Raw genomic sequence first — 20,827 nt, forward strand, 5'->3', positions numbered from 1 at the left:
CGCCCCTCCGCAGGCCCCGCCCCGTGCCCCCGCCCTCCCCGCCCTCCCCGTGCCTCCCGGCCGCCCACTGTCCCGGCCTGGCTCCCGGGCCCGCCTCCTCGCCCGCGCGGCCTCTCCCGCCAGAACCCCGCAGTGCTTCCCCCTGGCTCTCCGAATGGCGTCCCGGCTCCGGCCCCCAGCCTCGCGTCGCAGAGGGGCAGGTGCCTGTGGGGCTGGGGCGTTGGGCGGCTTTCATCCCTCTGCCCTTCCCAAAGGCCCAGCTTCTGCGAGGTGCCCCTGTGCGTTTGTTCCTTCAGTGTTTCCTGAGCGCCTGCCTTATGCCGGGGCCCCGAAGAATTTAGATAGTGGAACAACTCTTCTGGCGATAGCTGGTAAGATCTGGCAGGCTCTGTTGTGAGGCACTGCATGTAGTAATTTATTTAACTCTCACAACTACCCTAGGAGGGAGCTGTATTACTATCACTCGTTTTTACGGATGGGGAAACTGAGGCACAGAGGGGCAACTTGGTGAGAATCGTGCAGCAGGTGTGGGATTTGAGCCCAGGCCCCGTAGACCACTAACCACTGGACACCATAAAAACCCCAATGGAGCCAAGCAGTAGGGAAGAATGCTAAGAGAATAAAATATTTCAGGTGACAAGAGGTCCGGAGAAGAAAGTAAAGCAGAGAGGGACCTATTAGGCCAGTCGGGGTCGGTGGTTGAAAGGTGTCCCTGATGAAGACACGTTTGAGCTGATCCTGAACAGAATATGGGGGAAGACTAGTTCAGGGAGAGAAAACAGCAAGTGCAAAGGCCCTGGGGTGGCGTGTTGGAGTAATTGTCTGAAGGCTAGCTTGGCCGGAGAGACTTGAGGAAGGGAAAATGAATGAAAGGAGGTAAGGTAAGAGGATGTGCTGACTCAGGCTGCGAAGTGCTGGAGATCCAGAGGGTAATTTGACCCCATCTTAGGCTCAAGGAGCTCCTGGTCTCAGAGTAGAGGCAGAATCCTCACAGCCAAGGACAGCCCGATGGGCTTGCTGTGGTGGAGGGTGAGCCAGGGGAGCAGAGAAGCCTCTGGGAGGGGACACAGTACTTCAATTCTCTTTCGTTATTTTTCATGCACTTATTTTTCTCTCGGCCCTACTGTGTGCCTAAGCCTGTGACAAGTGCTGAGGACACAGATACGGAGATACGAAATAAATATGGACCCTGCTTACTGAGACCTTACAGTTCAAGTATTTGATAGTAGACAGTTTGGGGGGGGAGTCAAGGGTGGCTTCCTGGAGGACATGGCCTCTGACGGTCTCTCCAAAGATCAGTGCAGAAAAGGGAGGGAAAAGGGAAAGGCATTCAGGCAGAGGGGATGGGGCGAGCAAATACCTAGAGGTGAGAAAAGCTACAATAATTTAGCATGTATGTATTAATGCCTCCATGTGCCAGGGCCTGAGCTGGGGGCAGGAGAGAGTGAGAAATACCCATCCCCTGCTTTCTTAGCCCTGGGGGGTCAGGCGGGAGCCCTGACAAGTCACAAACGCAAGCAGTTGTGTGTAATGAACGCTGGTTGGGGACAGCCAGGGCAGCCAGGGAGAGAGGCCTCAGCAAGAGCCAGGATGCTTGGCCAGACAAGCTGTGAATTCCAAGAGGAATTCAGGTCAGATGGGAATTCTGCATTTCTTTTTTTTTCATGTTTTTATTTATTTATTTTGAGAGAGAGAGAGAGAGAGACCGAGCATGAGCAGGGGAGGGGCAGAGAGAGAGAATCCCAAGCAGGCTCTGCGCAGAGCCCGACACGGGACTCGATCTCGTGAACCATAAGATCACGACCTGAGCCGAAGTCAAGAGTCGGACGCTTACCCGACTTAATCACCCAGGCGCCCGGGAATTCTGCATTTCACGTGAAATCCGCCAAGAGCAATGGCCGGGGGGGGGGGGGGGGGGGTTGGGGGCAGGTATAGGCATTGCTTCACTGACAAAGGTTTGTTCCTGCCTAGAAAAGCTTGCACGCACGTTCACACCCACCCTCACACCCACTCACTCACATTCTCCAAACACGTTCACGTGCATACATTCACACTCACGTACTCACACATCCACTCGCACACCCGCACACATTCACACTCACACCCGGGGACTCAAACTCATATACAGCTGATCCTTGAATGACATGGGGGGCTAGGGGTGCAGACCCCGGGGCAGTAGAAAATCCACATGTAACTTTGACTCCCCAAAAACGTAAGTCCTAATAGCCTACTGTTGACCAAAGCCTTACAGATAACACAGTTGATTAAACCATATTTTCCATGTTGTACAGTATTATATACTGTATTTTTAGAATACAGGAAGCTAGAGGGGCGCCTGGGGGGCTCAGCTGGTTAAGTGTCTGGTTCCTGGTTTCGGTTCAGGTCATGATCTTATGGTTCGTGGGTTCGAGCCCTGTGTCAGGCTCTGGGCTGACAGGGCGGAGCCTGCTTGGGATTCTCTCTCTCTCTCCCTCTCTCTGCCCTTCCTCCGTGCTCTGTCTCTCAAAATAAATAAATAGACATGTTTTAAAAGCTTTCAAAAAAATTTTTTTTTAATATTTATTTTTGAGAGGTAGAGACAGAGCGTGAGCGGGGGAGGGGCAGGGAGAGAGGGAGACACAGAATCGGAAGCAGGCTCTAGGCTCCGAGCCGTCAGCACAGAGCCTGACGCGGGGCTCAAACCCACGAGCTGTGAGATCAAGACCCGAGCTGAAGTCGGACGCTTAACTGACTGAGCCACCCAGGCGCCCCATAAGTTTATATATTTTTTGAGAGAGAGGGAGAGAGCACAAGCGGGGAAGGGGGCAGAGAGAGGCACACAGAATCCGAAGCAGGCTCCAGGCTCCGAGCCGTCAGCACAGAGCCCGACGCGGGGCTTGAACCCACGAACCACAAGATCATGACCTGCGCTGAAGTCGGATGCTCAACCGACTGAGCCACCCAGGCGCCCACAAAAGCTTTTAATAAAAATAATAATAATAATAATAAAGTAAGCTAGAGTAAAGAATGTTATTAAGAAAGTCATAAGGAAGGGACAGCCTGGGTGGCTCAGTCAGTTGAGCGCCTGACTCTTGATCTCGGGGCCTGTGCCGTCTGCCCTCCCACACTCCCAGCTTGGCTCCCACCCTGTTTTCTGTAGTTTTAAGTCAACCTCACTCTTCAATTGCCCCCAAAACACCTGCCTCCGCAGACCAAGTCCACCACTTACTGACTGTGGAACTCTGGGCCGCAGGGTCACCGTCCCTGTGCCTCAACTTCCACATCTGCCAAGTGGGACCCCGACGGGCTGCTTCCTGGGGCCAGGTGAGGGGAAATGCCAAAAGGCCGGTGAAGTGCTTGCAACGATGCCCCGCACGTCGTAGGCGCTCAGTGAATGTTCATCATTGTTCCTAACAGAACGAAGATGAAAATGGGGCCTTTCCCTCAGCCCGTTTCTTCCTTGGGAAATGGGGCTGAAAACACTGGAAAGACAGGGAAGGTCACACCACATGGGGTCCTCCGTGAAGGCTTGGGGGGGAAATCGGGGGAAGGGAACACGGGAATTCTTTGGACGACTCTCGCCACCTGCCTGTAAGTCTGAAATGATGTCAACATAGGAGTTCAAGAGAACAGGGAATTGTCGTGAGGCCCCAGAGGCAATAAATGGGAAGCTTGTCACTTTGCATACGGTTTCATTATTCAAATTCACCTGCCCCGCGCTATGCAGCCTTTATCGGCTCTGTGTCGGGCCTAGGGAGGAGCCTGGAGACCCCCAAATAATAAAAACCCAGTCCCTTCACCCAGGGGGTTCCCAAGTGTGGCTTCAATACAAATTCAGCTCACATCACATCGTAACTCACTCGTTTTAAGCCCATCTCTCAGGTTTTAAAGGAGTGGTAAAGATGAATAAAATTGTTCAATAAGAGGTGTAGATTTACAGAAAAACGGGTAGTGCAGACCGGTCCCACACACCTCCCTTCCATGAGCATGACTTTCCCTGTTACTAGCGTCTTGCCTTAATGTGGTGAATTTGTTCCGGTTAGTGACCGATATTTACGCAGTTGCTATTAACTAAAGTCTGCAGTTTACGTCCCGGTTCACTCACTCCGTGACACTTTTGACAAAATCGGGTTTGGACAAATGCGCGATGACTTGTGTCTGCCAGGATAGAGCAGCGTGAACCTTGGAAGCCACTGATCTATTTACTGTTCCTGTTTAGTTTTCCGCACTTAGAATACGCTTTTAGGATTCCTCCTTGTCTTTTGGGGGCTTGATGGTTTTCTTTTTCTTTTTTTTTTTTTCTTTCTTTCTTTTTCTTTTTCTTTTTCTTTTTCTTCGTCATTCTCTTTTTCTTTTTCTTTTTCTTTTTTTTTCTTCGTTCTCTTTTTCTTTTTCTTTTTCTTCTTCATTCTCTTTTTCTTTTTCTTTTTTTTCTTCTTCGTTCTCTTTTTCTTTTTCTTTTTCTTTTTCTTCATTCTCTTTTTCTTCCTCATTCTCTTTTTCTTTTTCTTCCTCATTCTCTTTTTCTTTTTCTTTTTCTTTTTCTTCTTCATTCTCTTTTTCTTTTTCTTTTTTTTTCTTCATTCTCTTTTTCTTTTTCTTTTTCTTCTTCGTTCTCTTTTTCTTTTTCTTTTTCTTCTTCGTTCTCTTTTTCTTTTTCTTCCTCATTCTCTTTTTCTTTTTCTTTTTCTTTTTCATTCTCTTTTTCTTTTTCTTTTTCTTCTTCGTTCTCTTTTTCTTTTTCTTTCAGCACTGAATACTATTCCGTCGTCGGGATGTACCACATTTTATCCAAATCAGTCTTGGGCGGTTAGGAATAAAGCTGCTTCAAGCCCTTGTGCGCAAGTTTTGTGTGGACATGTTTTCAACTCCTTTGGGCAAATACAGAGGAGTGCGATTGCTGGATCACATGGTTAGAGAATGTTTCGTTTTGCACGAAACTTTCAAACGCTTTTCCAGAGTGTCCCTACCAGTGTGCATTTCCAGCAGCAATGAACGAGGCTTCTGCTGCTTTGCATTCTTGCCAGCATTTGGTGTGGTCAGTGTTTTTGCATTTTAGCTAGTCTGGTAGATGTGTACTGGCATATTATTGTTATTTAAAAAAAAAATTTTTAATGTTTATTTATTTTTGAGAGAGAGAGAGAGAGAGAGACAGAGCCAGGCAGGGGAGAGGCAGAGAGAGAGGGAGACACAGAATCTGAAGCAGGCTCCAGGCTCTGAGCTGTCAGCACAGAACCCGAGCAGGGCTCGAACCCACAAACGGCGACTTCGTGCCAGACACCTAACCAACTGAGCCACTGAGCGCCCCCTATCAAGTGTCATTTTAATTTGCAATTCCCCTAAGGACATACTGTGTGGAGCATATGTTAATATGCTTATTTTTCATCTTTTAGGTTACTGATTTTAGAGTTTTCTTTATTTCGGGGCACCTGGGTGGCTCAGTAAGTTGGGGGACAGACTTCGGCTCAGGTCATGATCTCATGTTCCGTGAGTCTGAGCCCCATGTTGGGCTCTGTGCTGACTGCTCAGAGCCTGGAGCCTGCTTTGGATTCTGTGTCTCCCTCTCTTGTGTTCTAACAAAAATAAATAAACATTTTTAAAAATCTAGTTTTATTTCTTTTTTTTTTTAATTTAGAATGTGAGGGGGGTGCTGGGGAGAAGGGCAAAAGGGGAGAGAGAGAGAGAGAGAGAGAGAGAGAGAGAGAGAGAGAGAGAATCTTAAGCAGGCTCCACGCTAAGCGTGGGCTTGATCCCACAATCCTGGGACCATGATCTGATCTGAAATCAACAGTCGGATGCTCAACCGACTGAGTCACCCAGGCGCCCCAAGATTTCTTAAGTTCTAGTATCTGTGTTCAATGCTATAGATTTCCCTCTAAGCACCTCTTTCACCACACCTCACAAATTTCGGTAAGTTATGTTTTTATTTTCATTTATTTAAAAATATTTCAGGGGCACCTGTGTGGCTCTCAGTTGGTTAAGTGTCCGACTCTTGATTTCAGCTCAGGTCATGATCTCAGTCGTGAGATTGAGCCCTGCATCGGGCTCTGTGCTGACAGTGTGGAGCATGCTTGGGATTCCCTCTCTCTCTCTCTCTCTCTCTCTCTGCCCTTTACCACTCATGATTGTTCTCTCTCTCTCAAAATAAATAAACTTTAAACAATAAAAATAAAATACTTAAAAAATTTCTTCTCTGATGTATTCTTTGATCTATGTGTGCTTTTTCTTCTCCAATTATTTTGGGATTTTCCAGGTTGCTTTCTATTATTGATTTCTAGTTTAATTCCGTTGTAGACTAAGTATGTATTTTATATGATTTCTAATCTTTTAAATTTGTTACAGTTACTTTACAGTCTAAACTGTGGTCTGTCTTGGTGAATGTTCCATGTGAGCTTAGAAGAAAGTATAATCTTCTGTTGTTAAGTTATGTGAATGTCCATTAGATTCAGTTGATTGATAGTGCTGTTCGATTTAGCTATATGCTTACTGAGTTTTGCTTAATGGATCTGTCAATCACTAAAAAAAAAAGGTGTTGAAGTCTCCAACTTCCAATATTATTAAGATCCAATGATATTATTACCCAAATAATAGTGGATTTGTCTATTTCTCCTTGCCGTTCTATCAGTTTTTGCCTTATGTATTTTGACACTCTGTTGTTAGGTGCATATACATTAAGGGCTGTTATGTCTTCTTGGAGAATGGACCCTTTTATCATTTTATAATTTCCTCTTTAATCCCTGCTACTATTCCTTGTGCTGAAGTCTGCTTTGTCTGAAGTTAATACGGCTACTCCAGCTTTCTTTTGATTAATGTTAGCATGGTATACCTTTCTTTATCCCATTAGTTTTCATTTAAGCGCATGTATACAATTAAGATGGGTTTCTTGTAGGGGCACGTGGATGGCTCAGTCAGTTAAGCATTCAACTTTGGCTCAGGTCATGATCTCACAGTTCGCAAGTTCAAGCCCTGTGTCAGGCTCTGCAGACAGCTCAGAGGCTGGAGTCTGGAGCCTGCTTCAGATTCTGTGACTTCCTCTTTCTCTTCCCCTCCCCCCCTTACACACTCTCTCTCTCTCTCTCAAAAATAAACGTAAAAAAAATTTTTTAATGGGTTTCTTGTAGACAAAATGCAGTTGGGTCTTACTTTTTAATCCACTCTGACAGTCTCTATATTTTAGTTGGTGTATTCAAACTATTCAACTTTAAAACGTTTATCAGTATAATTGGGCTAATATCTAGCATGTTGGTAACTGGTTTGTATTCATTGCACTTTTTCTTTGTTTCTTAAAAAACATGCTCTTTTTCTGATTTTTCTGGTCTTCACTGAGCATTTTATAGAATTAAGTTTTCTCTCCTCTCTTAACATATAAATTATACTTCTTTTTTTTTTTTAAAGTTTACTGATTGTCATAGAGTTTTGCATACACATTTGTCATACATATTGCAATATGTATTTACAACGTAATCTAAATTTATTTTCGAGCAACACTGTGTTGTGTTACAGGTACTACAAAGTTTTCCCAATTCCTCCCTCCCATTCCCTGTAACTTTGTTGCCATTCATTTCACTTATTCGTATGTTATAATCACCCAACATGATTATTACTTTGAATAGCTATGTATCACATCAGTTCAGGGTTTTTCGTACAATTTCATTTTTATTTTCCTTAATTTATTTCTCCTGTGACACTCTTCTTTATGTAGATCTGAGTTTCTAACATTATTTTCTTTCTCTCCAAAGAACTTCTTTTAACAATTCTTGGGAGGCAGGTCTATTGGCCACAAATTTCCTTGGTTTTGGTTTGTTTGAGAACATCTCCTTCACTTTTGAGGGGTAATTTCACTGGATGCTAAATTCTAGGTTGGTGGTGGCTTTTATCTTTTTTTTTTTAATGTTTATTTATTTATTTTGAGAGAGAGGGTGAGAGAGTGATAGCATGCACTCGAGCGGGGGGAGGGGCGGGGAGGGGGCGCGGAGAGAGAATCCCAAGCAGGCTCCACACTGTCAGCCCTGAGCCTGACTCCGGGCTCAGTCTCACGAACCGTGAGATCACGACCTGAGCGGAAATCAAGAGTCGGAGGCTTAACCAACTGAGCCACCCAGGTGCCCTGGTGGTTTTCTCTTTCAATACTTTGAATACTTCATCCCACTCTCTTCTTGCTAGCCTGGTTTTGACAAAAAGTCTGTTTCTTTATAGATAAGGGGTTTCCCCCCCACTTGCTCCTTTCAAGATTTCTTCTTTGTCTTTGGCTTTCTGCAGTTTGAATATGGCATGCCCAGGTACAGATCCTTTGATATTTATCTTGCGCCTGGTATTCTTTAAGCTTCCTGGATCTGTTCTGCAGTGTTTGTCATTAGCGTAGAAGATTCTCCACCATAGCGGGGGAGCTAAGCACGTCAAACATTCCTTCTGTTCCTTTCTCCTTTTCTTCCCCTTCTGGTTTTCCCCTTATGCGTATGCAGCGCCTTTTCAGTGACACCACAGTCCTTGAATATTTTCTCCCTTTTTTTTCTTTTTTCAGTCTTTTTCTGTCTGCATTTCAGTTTGGGAAGTGTCTGTTGACAAAACTTCAAGCTCCCTGGGCTGTGTCCAGCCAACTCACGTGCCCACTAAGACCGTTACTCATCTCTGTGTGGCGTATTTTTTTTTTCCCCTGACGGTCCTTTCTGAGTCCTCCATAGAGTGTCCTTTTCTGTGCTTCCACATCGTCTACTTTCTCTGTGAGGTGCTTTACTATCTATCCGTTTGTAGTTACTGTCGGATTAAGTCTCGAACCTGGGTCCTCTCTGCCTCTGAGAGTTGCTTTGTCTTCTCAGGCTGTGTTTTTTTTTCTTGCCTTTACAGCGTATCTTGGAAATTTCTGTGGAAAGCCGGACCCGATACAGCGCATAATAGGAAACAAGATAATTAGGTTGCTAATGTGAGGTTAATCTGGCGAGAAGCTGGCTGTGTTTGATATTTGCTGTAGCTGTAGGTACTGAAGGCTTTTGTTTTCTCCTGTTTCCTTTTTTTTTAACCCTCTGTGGTCTTTGGGTTTCCCTAAGAACTCCTTAGTAAATAAAATCAGTCTTTCTATTCTCAGTCGTACTCCACCGGTACACTGGAGCCCGTGGATGTGTCAGAGGAGTGTCTGAGGAGAAGCCATCTATAACTGGATGTCCGTTTTGTAGGACCTGAGTTCCCAGTCTGACCTTCAGAAGCATTTCTTAGACTTTTTTTTTTTTTTTTCTTGCCTTACTAGAGATGGGAAGGCTAGATGAGGCTGGAGTTGTCTTAATTTCCCTTTTCTCAGCTCAGATGTGGCCCTGGAAGCCTCCCTGAGAGGGCGGGCCTTTGTTATGGAGAATGCTTTCTGCATATTTTAGAAGGGTTACTTCCCCCTCTCCCTACCCCCAGACAGGAGGGGATTTCTGTCTGGTGTTAACTGAGAATGTGCTAGGCTCCTCGAAGTAAAATCTATGAAAGTACGGGGTCCTTCTAAGACTGGGCCCCCAGGATTTATCTCCCGAGCTAGTTCAGTCGACTTCCTGCAGTTTATCAGAATTATCATGTAAGTGTGCCTACCGATTATTAGCTAAGGTGGTTTCTGCACCTGGTAAGCTGGTCTTCTTAGCTGTGAATCTCTGTGTTCACCTTGTCCCTCCAGATTTCGGGGTGGCGGCACGCCCCATGACCTCCATTCCCTGAAGGGTCTACGGAACGTCCTCAGTCTTCACTTTGTTCAGCTTCTCTCCTGTGAGGGTGGCAGCGATGATGTCCAAGCGCTTTCCGTGGCAGAGCTGAGACTCCGAGTCCTGTCCTCCAAGTTCTAAACCTCGTTGCCTTCCTTTGTTTTCCCTGGAAGCAGACTCTGAGACTAGGATTCTCATGCCAGCAACTTATCTCCACGGCGATCCCAGGAAAACCCGAGAGAGGTATGGGAAGCACGATTGGGAAGGGAAAGAGTGAACACAGTCTGCATCACTAAGTGGGTAGTCCCTGTGGCCAACTGAGGCTTAGCTGTGCCGCAGAACTCTTGGAAGAGGGGACCGAGCACGGTAAAGTCATCTCACCAAGGGGGAGGGAGCTGGGGTATTTATACGCCTCCTCCTCCCAGTCATTCGCCCAGAGCCCCAGAGGGTGGAAGTAGGAGAAGGACCAGAGGGGGTGCTGAGCAGGCTCCAAAAGCCAGGAGACAAGCCCCCAGGCAAAGAGCTGCGGGTGCTGGAGGTCAGAGGTCAGGAGGTGGCAAGGCTGACTGGACCAAGGCCAAGGCGGGAGACAGTAACTGCCACAGGGTTGCTCTGCCTCTAGAATGAGGAATACTGGGGTCCGTGGGCGGCTCAGTCAGTTACGCAGCCGACCTCAGCTCAGGTCATGGCCTTGTGCTTCATGGACCCAAGCCCCGCGTCGGGCTCTGTGCTGACGGCTCAGAGCCTGGAGCCTGCTTTGGATTCTGTGTCTCCCTCTCTCTCTGCTCCTCCCCCGCTCACGCTCTCGTACTCTGTCTCTCTCTCCCAAAAATAAACACTAAAAAAGTTAAAATTAAATGAGGAATTACTTCCTTTGCTGAGCAGACCCCACTCTGATTCTTCGGAGAGCAAACCGCTGTAAGTTTTAGGATCTGAAGAGAGAAGAGCGTTTCAAAGCATTGGTCAGCTGTCCTCTTAATTCTCCACCCAACACAGTGCTTTACCGTCTGTTTTTTTTTTTCTAGGTCTCTGTCATTGGTACGTAGATGTGACATTAAAACACGTCCAATCATTTATCTCCCTCCCAAAAGATGGACTCTAGTTCCCCTCTCCTACTCGTGACCTGGCCTCAGTGGGCCTCTTCTTTTTTCTTTCTTTCTTTTTTTTAACGTTTATTTATTTTTGAGAGACAGGGAGAAACCGAGTCAGAGCGGGGGAGGAGCAGAGAGAGAGGAGATACAGAATTTGGAGCAGGCTCCAGGCCCTGAGCCCGATGCGGGGCACGAACCCGCGAACCGTGAGATCATGACCCGTGCCAAGGTCAGACGCTTAACCAGCCAAACCACCCAGGCGCCCCTCAGTGGGCCTCTTCTAATAAATAGGATGTGGTGGAAATAGGATGCAGTGACTTCTAAGGTCCTGCTTCTACTAGGAATGCTCACTCGCTCTCTCTCCCTCCCTCCATCCCTCTATCTCCCTCCCTCCCTCTCTTTCTCTTAACTCACACCTTGGGATCCCTGAGCTGACACGCGGGAAGTCCAGTTACACTGGAGGGAGCATATGGGCCGTCCACATAGAGATACAGTGAGAAGCCCAGGGAGCCCCAGCTGTTTGGAACTTTCCAGCCCAGGTCCAGATGTGAGCGAGCGAGTCATCAGCTGATTCTAGAGCCATCCCAGCTGACACCAAGGGGAACGGAGATGAGCTTAACTCACCAAACTCCGACAAAATCGCAAAAATCATGTGCAAAATAAATGTCGCTGTTGTTGTAACCTGTCGCCAAGTGGAGCAGAGACCCGCTGTCCCCACTGAGCCCTGCCAGATTGCAGACTCATGGGGCAAAGTAAATGCCACAAAATTCGGGGATGGCTTGGCACGCAGCCATAGTACCTTGACATATAACCGTGACACTCAACCCCCCACGTTCTTCCTTGCTGATGGAACCCAGACTTTATCTGGGGGCAGCGATGTACCCTGCCTGATTCCGCCAGTCATGGCAATCCCGTTCTAGCTTCGTCAGCCTCCTTTGTCCTGTGGGGGCAGGGCAGGGGGCAGGGGGTAGGCTGAGTAACGCAGTTCTGCCAGTGAAACACAAGCGGGAGTCTGTGGGGAGGAAGCCTCTGGGAAAATGTTAGCATTCCTGATGGCAGTGGTCTTCCAGCTACAACCACAGAACGTCTTGCCCCCGCGAGAGGGGGGTCAAGACAACCACATTTGTGGGAGCCCTGACATCTGTGAACAAACTGGCAACAGCCAGTATCTGGAATTCTTGGAAGGTGAGAGGGAATTCACTGACGTCTTCGAGCAGTTGAACTACACCAGCTGTGGCCAAGCTCCAGCCTGCCTTTACTAGGAGAAACTTGAAACCTCTGTTTATGCTTTCGTTGCCTGGTTTGGGGGGAGGAGGGGGTTGGTTTTCTGTCTGGTTTTGTTTTAGTTCTACAGGACGGCCCCTGTGGGATCGTTTCGAGAGTGAGAGCCATCTGGAACCTCTGAGCTGGCGTGGCTCTTTGGTTTTGGCGGGTAAGGACGGAGGGAGAGCCCACGACCCTGAGCCAAGTTCTGTGGACATAACCAGGAGACTGTGTCGAAGGGGCTGAGCGTTGGTCCTTTTGGCCGTCGCCTTTGGGGCAGGGTGACATCCAGTCGTGCCCCAGTCGGGTGGTCTCCATAAACAAGCTTTCTCTAGAAGAAAACAATGATGGTGATGGTGATGGTGGGGATGACAGGTGTGGGGGGGGCAGGGACGTTGATGACGATGTTGGTGGAGATGATGATGGTGGTTAAAAAGGTGATGGTAAGTGGGGGCGACGGTAACGTCAATGATGATGTTGGTGATGGTGGTGGGGATAATGACGGGATGGTATTAAGAGCCGATACGTACAGGGTGGCTCAGTCGGTTGAGCATGTGACTCTTTTTTTTTTTTTAATTTTTTTTTTACGTTTATTTATTTTTGAGACAGAGAGAGACAGAGCATGAACGGGGGAGGGGCAGACAGAGAGGGAGACAAAGAATCCGAAACAGGCTCCAGGCTCTGAGCTGTCAGCACAGAGCCTGACGCGGGCTCGAACTCACGGACCACGAGATCGTGACCTGAGCCGAAGTCAGCCGCCCAACCGACTGAGCCACCCAGGCGCCCCGAGCATGTGACTCTTGATTTCGGCTCAGGTCACGGTCCCAGGGGTGTGGGATCGAGCCCCATGTGAGGCTCCATGTGTGGAGCCTGCTTTGGATTCTCTCTTTCCCTCTCCCTCTGCCCCTCTCCCCCCGCCCCCGCACACACTCTCTCTCTTAAAAAAAAAAAAAAAAAAAAAGACATTAGGGATTACATATGGAATTACCTATTACAAAAGATCCTAGATAGTAGTGTGGCACTTTATGCCAGACCCTGTTGTAGCCCAATATACCTACATACTAATTCCGGAAGCTCTAGGACTTAGGTGCTATTCGTCCCTTTTTTAAAACAGGCGCAGAGAAGGTCAGTAACTTGCTCAAGGTCTCGTAACTCGTCAGTGCTGAGCGTGCATGCCCTTTCTCGGAAGAGAGAACCATCTCCCAGGAGCCCAACAGACATTACGTACCCACTTTGCTGGTTGCAATGGTTATGATCTGTCATCTGGGAGGAATGTACACGGGGCTGAAGAATAGACTCCTTACTTGGCTGATTTCCTGGGGGGGGGGGGGGAGGGGGAGGGAAAAGTCCTGAATTACCCTGGTCTTGGGGTGTCTTCATCCAGGCCACCACCAACCCAGCTGTCGGAGTTCACAAAGTTGAATCAATCTCTCTCCCGCCCCCCCCCCAATCAAGAATCCCTCTGTAGCTCCCCGTTGCTGAAGGGTTAAACCGGAGTTTCTCAATCTCAGCTCTGTTGACATTTTGAACCGGATAGCCCCCTGCCGTGGGCGGCTGTCCAGTGCATTGTAGAATATTTAGTGGCACGTTTGGCCTCTTCTCACTAGATTCCAGAAACATCCTCCCAGCTGTGACCATCATCATGTCTCCATATGTTGCCAAATGCCCCCTTGTTGGGGGAGGGGGAATCACGTGGCCCCCACTTTAGAACCCCGGGGTTAAGGGAAACAGGCTTCCCACCTATAGAAAGCGATTTGACCACAGGTCTTAGAAGACCCTCCCAGCAGACAGTGGGCTCCCCAAAGGGTGGGGTCCCAGCCTTACTCCTTGTTTCTAGTCCCTTGAGGTTGATCTGTAGCTCGTAGCAATGACGACTCAAGAAATAGTGCTCAGTTCAGGCGTAACCAGACTGTGGTCGGGGATGAAACTGTGCAAACAGGGAGCATGGGGAGTACTGAGGAGGGGCGGGGGGGGCCTCCGGAAGAGGTCCTAAGGACATCTCTGAAGAGGAGAGGCCTGCAGTTGGAAGCAGAGGAGCCTTCTGGCAGAGGCAGAAGGGAAGACGGGCAACTGAGGCACAAAAGGCAGCGTGGGGTGTTCAAGTCCACCCCGGGGAGTGCCGCGGTGGGGTGAGCCGTGCGGCTCAGGCGCTGTTACAAAAAGATCTTGAACACTAGGATTGGGTGACGTGGAGCCTCGAAGAATTCCAAACCAAGGCATGAGAGGCCCAGCCTTGGCTTTTAGAATAACCTCTGTCTGTGGCAGCTGTGTGGATGGAGACACAGCTGGGGACCAGCTGGGACAATAATCCAAGTGAGAGCTGGGGCCCAGTGGAGGGGAGAGCAGGAGCCAGGGTCCTCCCATTTCCTTGTGCGTAAATTCTGAGCCTTTCCAAGCGTGTAAAGGCAGATGGAAAATTTCCAGCCCCTAATAAGAGGTTAGTAATAGAACTTTCTTCCCCGTCAGCTCTGCACCGCGGTTTACGCGGTTCCTGGGCTAGCTGTGCGTTTCCTCCTTTCCTCAGGCTGGGAAAGCATCTTCTTCCGTAAGGACCTGATGCCTCCTCACTGGAGAATTCTTGAGCCCGAGACAGAGGCTCCCTCCTCAACAGGGCTGAGGGCATGTTACAATTCGTTTGTTTTCTCTGTTAGACAGTGAGCATTTTGAGGCTATGACTTTTGTCTTGCCCATTGATTCCTGGAACCAGTATTGAATGGGCACCTGCTACGTGCCAGGCACTGGGATACGGCTGTGAACACCTGTCTTGTATCCCGAGCACCCACAGAGGGCCCGGTGACTGAGTGAGTGAATGAGTGAGAATGAACGGAGAGTGGGGCAGGAGAGGAAGGCTGAGGCCTGGAGAGGTTCCGTGAGTTACCCGTGACTGTCGGGCAGGAAGTGGCCGAGGAGGAGCTGAAGCCCCAGACAATGAAAGAACATGGAAACCAGGGCTTGGCACACAGTGGGGCTCCATTCCGGGTGCTGTCCTGTGAGGTTCTCTGTTTTCCCAGAGCTGCCCCCACCTTCAGCAGGACCAGGCATGGCTTTGCCTCTTCAGCTGGTTGATCAAAGACGTAGGAACTATGTGCATGTTTGTGGGGGATGTGAGTGGCTTGTCTCCCACACACACTTGTCCCCATGCTGCAAAGTAACGGCCTGCTTTCCCTCCGGGGATCTGCCCACCCTCAACTCTCCATGCACATGCATGCACGGGACTCGATGCCCAGCCTAGGATGGGAACGTGTGGTCCAGACCTCTGTCATTCAGTGGACCTGGTGCCATGGGCCTCAAGGCCACAGAGCTTGGTCAGGGGGCAAGCATGTGACCCGAGTGCCCTCCGCGCGTGTCCCAATCGGGCTGAGCTTCAGGGCTATGGTGGGCCTCTGGGACAAGAGCACGTACACCCTTTGGCAACTGGACGCGAGTGCGGAAGGTGCAGATTTTAACTTCGTTGCCTTTGGGTGCCATCAAATAACCACCAGGTGAGGTCCTTTCTATCAATGGAAACCCACAGAAGGAAGTCAAGAGACGGAGAAAGAGAGAGTGAAATTACATCCCGGTGTTCGATGTTTCTGTCTGAGCTCCCGGATCCAGCCAGGTCGGAAGCCAGCAAGATCTCCCCCTACCTACATTTTGGTTATTTTCTCAAGCCAGTCTATTGGATTTACAGTCTTAACTCTTGTGGTGCTTTACTGGCTGCTCAGCCTGTAGCAGGGAAATCTTGGTACTGGTTAGTCCCCGGTGGGAGGAAGTAGGAACGCAGCATGGAAAAGCTGTCGACAGGGTGACCTCCCCCCTCCAACATTGTGGCTGTTTTGCAAGAAGAAGGCAGTAGAACACCAGACCCTTTGAACAAGGGACAAGCCAATGTATGTGCTGCATTCCCAGAGTATATTTCCTAAACGGGGTGGCCTCCTGGTTCCAGACTTTCTTTTTGGGTCTTCTCGCAGACTCTGGCACAATCAGTGCTTCCTGTCCTTGGTGACGTCCTTCACTCCTCCTTGAGTGCTGTCCCTGTCTTTAGCTCAACTTACTTCTGGCTGATTCTCCTACCTCCTCCTTGTCTCAGGACACTCAGAGATGCCTCTGGAAATGTCACTCCTCCAGACTGGACTCAGCCCTGTAGCTCTCATTTCTTGGAAATTCACCATGTGCCCAGTGCCGTGTAATCAACTGAGGCCCAGAGAGGTGGGGTGACTTGCCCCAGGTCTCACAGCTAGTGAGTGGGGAAAGCGAACTATACCCTGTACCTCCCCTACTCCACAGCCCGTGCCTTTAACCGCTCTGGGATTCTATCCAGAGGCTCTGTACCTATGGGCTTCCTTGCCTCGAGGGCAGGACCCAGACCAAAATGAACTCCTGTCCTAACCTGAGACCTGTTTTTCCCACCATAGTAGATGCTGTCAACGCCCCGCCCCTAACCCCTAGCACTTACCAGTCCAGCTTCTGGATGCAAGCGCCAGTGACTCGACCCAAGGACATTCTCTGGCCACGGGAGACAGCTTAGCCTGTGCAGAGGGCGAGGAGAAGTGTCAGAGACTTAGGGCCCACGGAGGCAAGTCGCAGCCAATGGTGATTGGAATTGGCAGGTAAATCGCCCAGTTTCTTGCATCCCAGGTCATTTGTCAGGAACAACTTGAAGGCATGCTCTGTGGTGTCCCAGAGGCTCCAGAGGGACGGAGCTTGGTCCCCCAGCATTAACCTGCTCACTAACGCTCCTGCATGGGCTCCCTTCCCTCCCCCATCACTTCCCCGCCCTCTCACAGTCTTTTCGGGGATCCCTTCACAGATGCATTGTGTTCCAATCCCTGTCTCAGAGACTTCTGGGGCTACCTAACCTAAGTCAGCCACCTTCTGTAGCATCCTTGATAGTCCTCCGGTGAGCCACCCTCCCTGAACCTCAGTCCATATAAATTAGGTAGGATTGACTCCACCCCAGCTCAAAAGTGGGCAGGTGACTCAGGAGGGGCCAATCAGAACTCTGTGGTCCCTTAGCCTTAGTGATTTGGTAAGAGACTGGGCATGTGACTCATTGGAGCCAGAGAGACTCTGAGATTCTTCTGGAGCTGCTAAAATAGAGAGTTCACCTGTGCTGTCCACAGGTGTCTCACCCGTGCCACCTGGAGGATGTGGGGCTGGAGCCCTGGCAGCCATCTTGCATGAAACCAGCTTACTGCATCTGAATATACGAAGACAGAACATGTGTTGTAGGCAGTTGCAATGATGGTCTCTCTTAACCCTCCCTAGACACCCTCCCTGACGTGTAACTTACGGGTGCCTCTGACTTGGACTCCAAGCTCCACCATGTGACTCGTTCTGGCCAGTAGGATGTTAGCAGATGTGATGGGGGAGGCGGGGTGCGGAAGCGTGGTTTGCTTCCAAGATTGGATTTATTTGCATTTCTGCCCTTGCCACGAGGATGCCTCAAGGCTGGGCCCACGCAGAGGATAAGAGATAATGTGGAGTAGAGTTGCTTCATCTGTCAAGCCGTGACCAGTCTAGATCGGCCATCAGCCAGCCATGCCCAGACATGAAAGAGCCCAGCCAAGGCCAGCAGAGTCACCTGGCCAACCATTGTCCCGTGGGCAGCATTCCTATAGCAGTATATAATTGATGCAATTCTCAGTTAAATTAGCAAGTTGAAGCCATACAGAAAAGCTTAAAAAACTGAGTGAAAATCACCTCAAATCTCAGAGGTGGCCCCTGGTGACATTTTGGTGACCATCTCTCCGGTGCACGTGACGCGCACCATGCACACCTCCATGCACAACCACGGCCACAGAATTAATATAACTTTGGCAAGATGGGGGAGGGTCCTGGGGCAAAAGGCCGCAAAGAGAAGGCTATGACGTCATCTTCTAATGAAGGTTGTTGCCTCAGGACATCTGGGAGGCAATAATGATGATGAAAGGTTAGCATTGGACATGCAGAGAGGAAAATTGAAAGGCTGAGGTCTCAGGGCGATTGAAGGAGGTTTTAAAAACCTGATGGTTAAGAAATCAGAGATACACAGGGTAAAAAAAAAAAAAAAAAAAAGCAGGAATGGGAAGATTGTTGGGAAAGAATCAGGCTGGTTTATTTAAAACTCTGTTGCCCCAGGGGCGCCTGGGCGGCTTAGTCAGTTAAGTATCCAACTTTGGCTCAAGTCATGATCTCATGGTTCATGGGTTCGAGCCCTGCACACGGCTCTGTGCTGACAGCTCAGAGCCCGGAGCCTGCTTCAGATTCTGTGTCTCCCTCTCTCTCTGCCCCTTCCCTGCTTGTGCTCTGTCTCTCTGTCTCTCAAAAATAAATAAATGTTAAAAAAAAAAAAAAACCCAAAAACCTCTGTTGCCCCAAACTCTGTGGTTTATTCATTCATTAATTCAATGAACATTTATTGATGCCTATTATGTGTCATCACATCCTAGTTGCTAAGGAATGCAAAGGTGAATGAGCCATGCCCCCAGTCCCCAGGGAGCTTGTGGTCAGCTGAAGAAAAGAGTGACCTGATAATTAGGGTTCAGCATGATGCCAGTTCTGAGAGGGGAAAGCATGCAAATGGAGAAAATTTTCTAGAGAAGGGCCAACCAAGCTGGCGTCTGATGGATGAATGGGAGTTCTCCAGTTTGAAGATGAGTGGGACGAGATGGGGAGAGTGACCCAAGGGGAACAAAATTTGCAGAAGTTTGAAAGTGAGACCAGTCACTGGGGTAATTGATATGAGATCCGGGAAGCAAGGGGGTAGGGAGAGTGACAAGACAGGTAGAAAAGAAACAGTTCTAATCCAGGAGAACAGTAGCTTTTAAATCTTTTTGATTGCCCCATGGTAAGATATGCATATTCTATTTTGGCCCTGTATAATCGTGCGTGTGTGTGTGTGTGTGTGTGTGCATGCATGTGTGTGTATCTGAAGCAAAGGTCAGAAAAGCAATATTTCACCCTGCAGCATGCTATTCATTCTGATATTTTCTATTTTGTTCTATTTTGTTTTAAAATGTTGGCCAGGGGTGAAATAAGCTGACCACAAAATAACCCACATCGTATGATTTCATTCCTATAAAATTCTGTTAACAGGCAAAACTAATGAGATCAGTCGTTGCGTGGGGGTGCGGTCTGGGTGGGAGCAAGGTTAACTGCAAAGAAGTGAAAGAGAACTTTCTCAAGAGATGGAAAATTTCTATATCTCGACTGGGGTGGTGGTTACATGGGCACATGCATTTGTCAAAAACAAATACATAAAAATAAACGCATGCGAGAGAACTTTCTTGGGTGGTGTTGCTGTGCTATATCTTGATAAAGGATTTGCATTGCACAGGTGAACGCATTTGTCAAAACTCACCAAACGGCACACGTCAGATCTGTGCCCTTCATTGTATGTAAATTTTACATAAAAAAAAAAGAAAACTGTGGACAAACACTGACCTGTAGTTGGTGGGGTAGGTGCACGCTGAAGGATTAGGAGGAAGTACTGTGGTGTCGGCAGCAAACCATTTTGAAATGGGGAGAGCCATGTGCAGATGGACGGATAGGTGATGAACGTACAGTAAAATGCTAATGCATGTCACTCAGTGAAAAAAGACTAGCCTTTTTCGTTCCTCATGCTGGAATAACTGGACATCCACCTGCAAAAGGATGAAGCTGGATCCCTACCTCACGTCATATCCAAACATTAATTCAAAATGGATCAAGGACCTAAACACAAGAGATAAACTATAAAACTCTTAAGCGAAGACATAGGGTGTGCATCTTCCAGACCTTGGGTTAGGCAACGGTTTCTTAGCTATGACACAAAAAAGTACAATCAACAAGAGAACAAAACAAAAAAAAAAAAAAAAAAAAAAAAACAAGGAAACTTGATATCGTCAAATTGCAAAGCTTCTGTGGTTTGGAGGATGCCACCAAGAAAGTGGAAAGACAATCCACAGAATCAAAGAACACTTTTGCCAACCCTGTATCTGATAAAAGGCTTGTCTCTAGAATGTGTCAGCAACAATTGCACCTCAGTAATAACAATACGGATGACTCAATTTTAAAATGGTAAAAGATCTGAACAGACAGGTGTCCAAAAAAGATACACAAGTGGCCAACACGCACAGGAAAAAAAATACTCAACTTCATCAGGGAGATGCAAATCAAAACCACCATGAGGTACCGCTTGGAACCCACCAGGAGGGCTATTATCAAAAAGACAGACAATAGTGAGCGTTGGTGAGGATGCAGAGAAATTGCAGTTCTGTATCCAGCTGGTAGAGGTGTCAGGGAGCACAGCTACTTTGGAAAACAGGCTGGCAGTTTATGACCCAGAAATCCCACTCCTAGGCATATAAGCAAGAGGAGTTAAAACTTGTGTCCATATGAAAACTTGTACGCAAATGTTCATAGCAGCTTTATGTGTAATAGCCGAAGGGGCAGAAACGGTCCAGATGTTCATCAACTGACGGCGGATAAATAAAACGTGGCATATCCATACGAGAGAGTGTTATTTGGGAATAAAAAGGGATCGAGCACTGGTACCTTCCACAGCATGGATGAACCTTAAAAACATGATGCTAAGTTAAAGAAGTCAGTTGCAAAGGATCCCGTGTTGTGTGTTCTATGAGTAGGAAATGCCCACAGTAAGCAAATTCAGAGTGATAGAAAGCAGATTAGCGTTGCTAGGGCTGGAGGTGGGAAGGGTGGAGTAGGAGGCTGAGGGTTGAGGGGTGCAGGATTTCTCTGGGAAGATGAAGGTGTTCTAAAATTGATTGTGGTGAAGGTTGCACAAGTCTGTGAGCATACCAAAGCAATTGAGTTGCACACCTTCAATGAATGAATTGTAGGATTTGCGTACCGCATCTCAAT

At 48.2% G+C, this 20,827-nt stretch overlaps 2 long non-coding RNA genes across 2 annotated transcripts; one reads left to right on the plus strand and one right to left on the minus strand.

Moving 5' to 3' along the window:
• The first annotated feature begins 99 nt into the window (after positions 1 to 99).
• On the plus strand, positions 100 to 16,856 carry LOC122234717. Its single transcript, XR_006212634.1, has 3 exons — positions 100 to 371; positions 9,626 to 9,893; positions 16,399 to 16,856. It is a non-coding gene; the product is annotated as an uncharacterized LOC122234717 (long non-coding RNA).
• LOC107179808 lies at positions 11,488 to 16,879 on the minus strand. Its single transcript, XR_006212633.1, has 4 exons — positions 16,843 to 16,879; positions 16,440 to 16,512; positions 13,233 to 13,320; positions 11,488 to 12,335 (listed from the first exon to the last, which is right to left on the minus strand). It is a non-coding gene; the product is annotated as an uncharacterized LOC107179808 (long non-coding RNA).
• Between the last annotated feature and the right edge of the window lie 3,948 nt (positions 16,880 to 20,827).

Source organism: Panthera tigris, chromosome E3, assembly GCF_018350195.1.
Source record: "Panthera tigris isolate Pti1 chromosome E3, P.tigris_Pti1_mat1.1, whole genome shotgun sequence".
Lineage (NCBI taxonomy): Eukaryota > Metazoa > Chordata > Mammalia > Carnivora > Felidae > Panthera > Panthera tigris.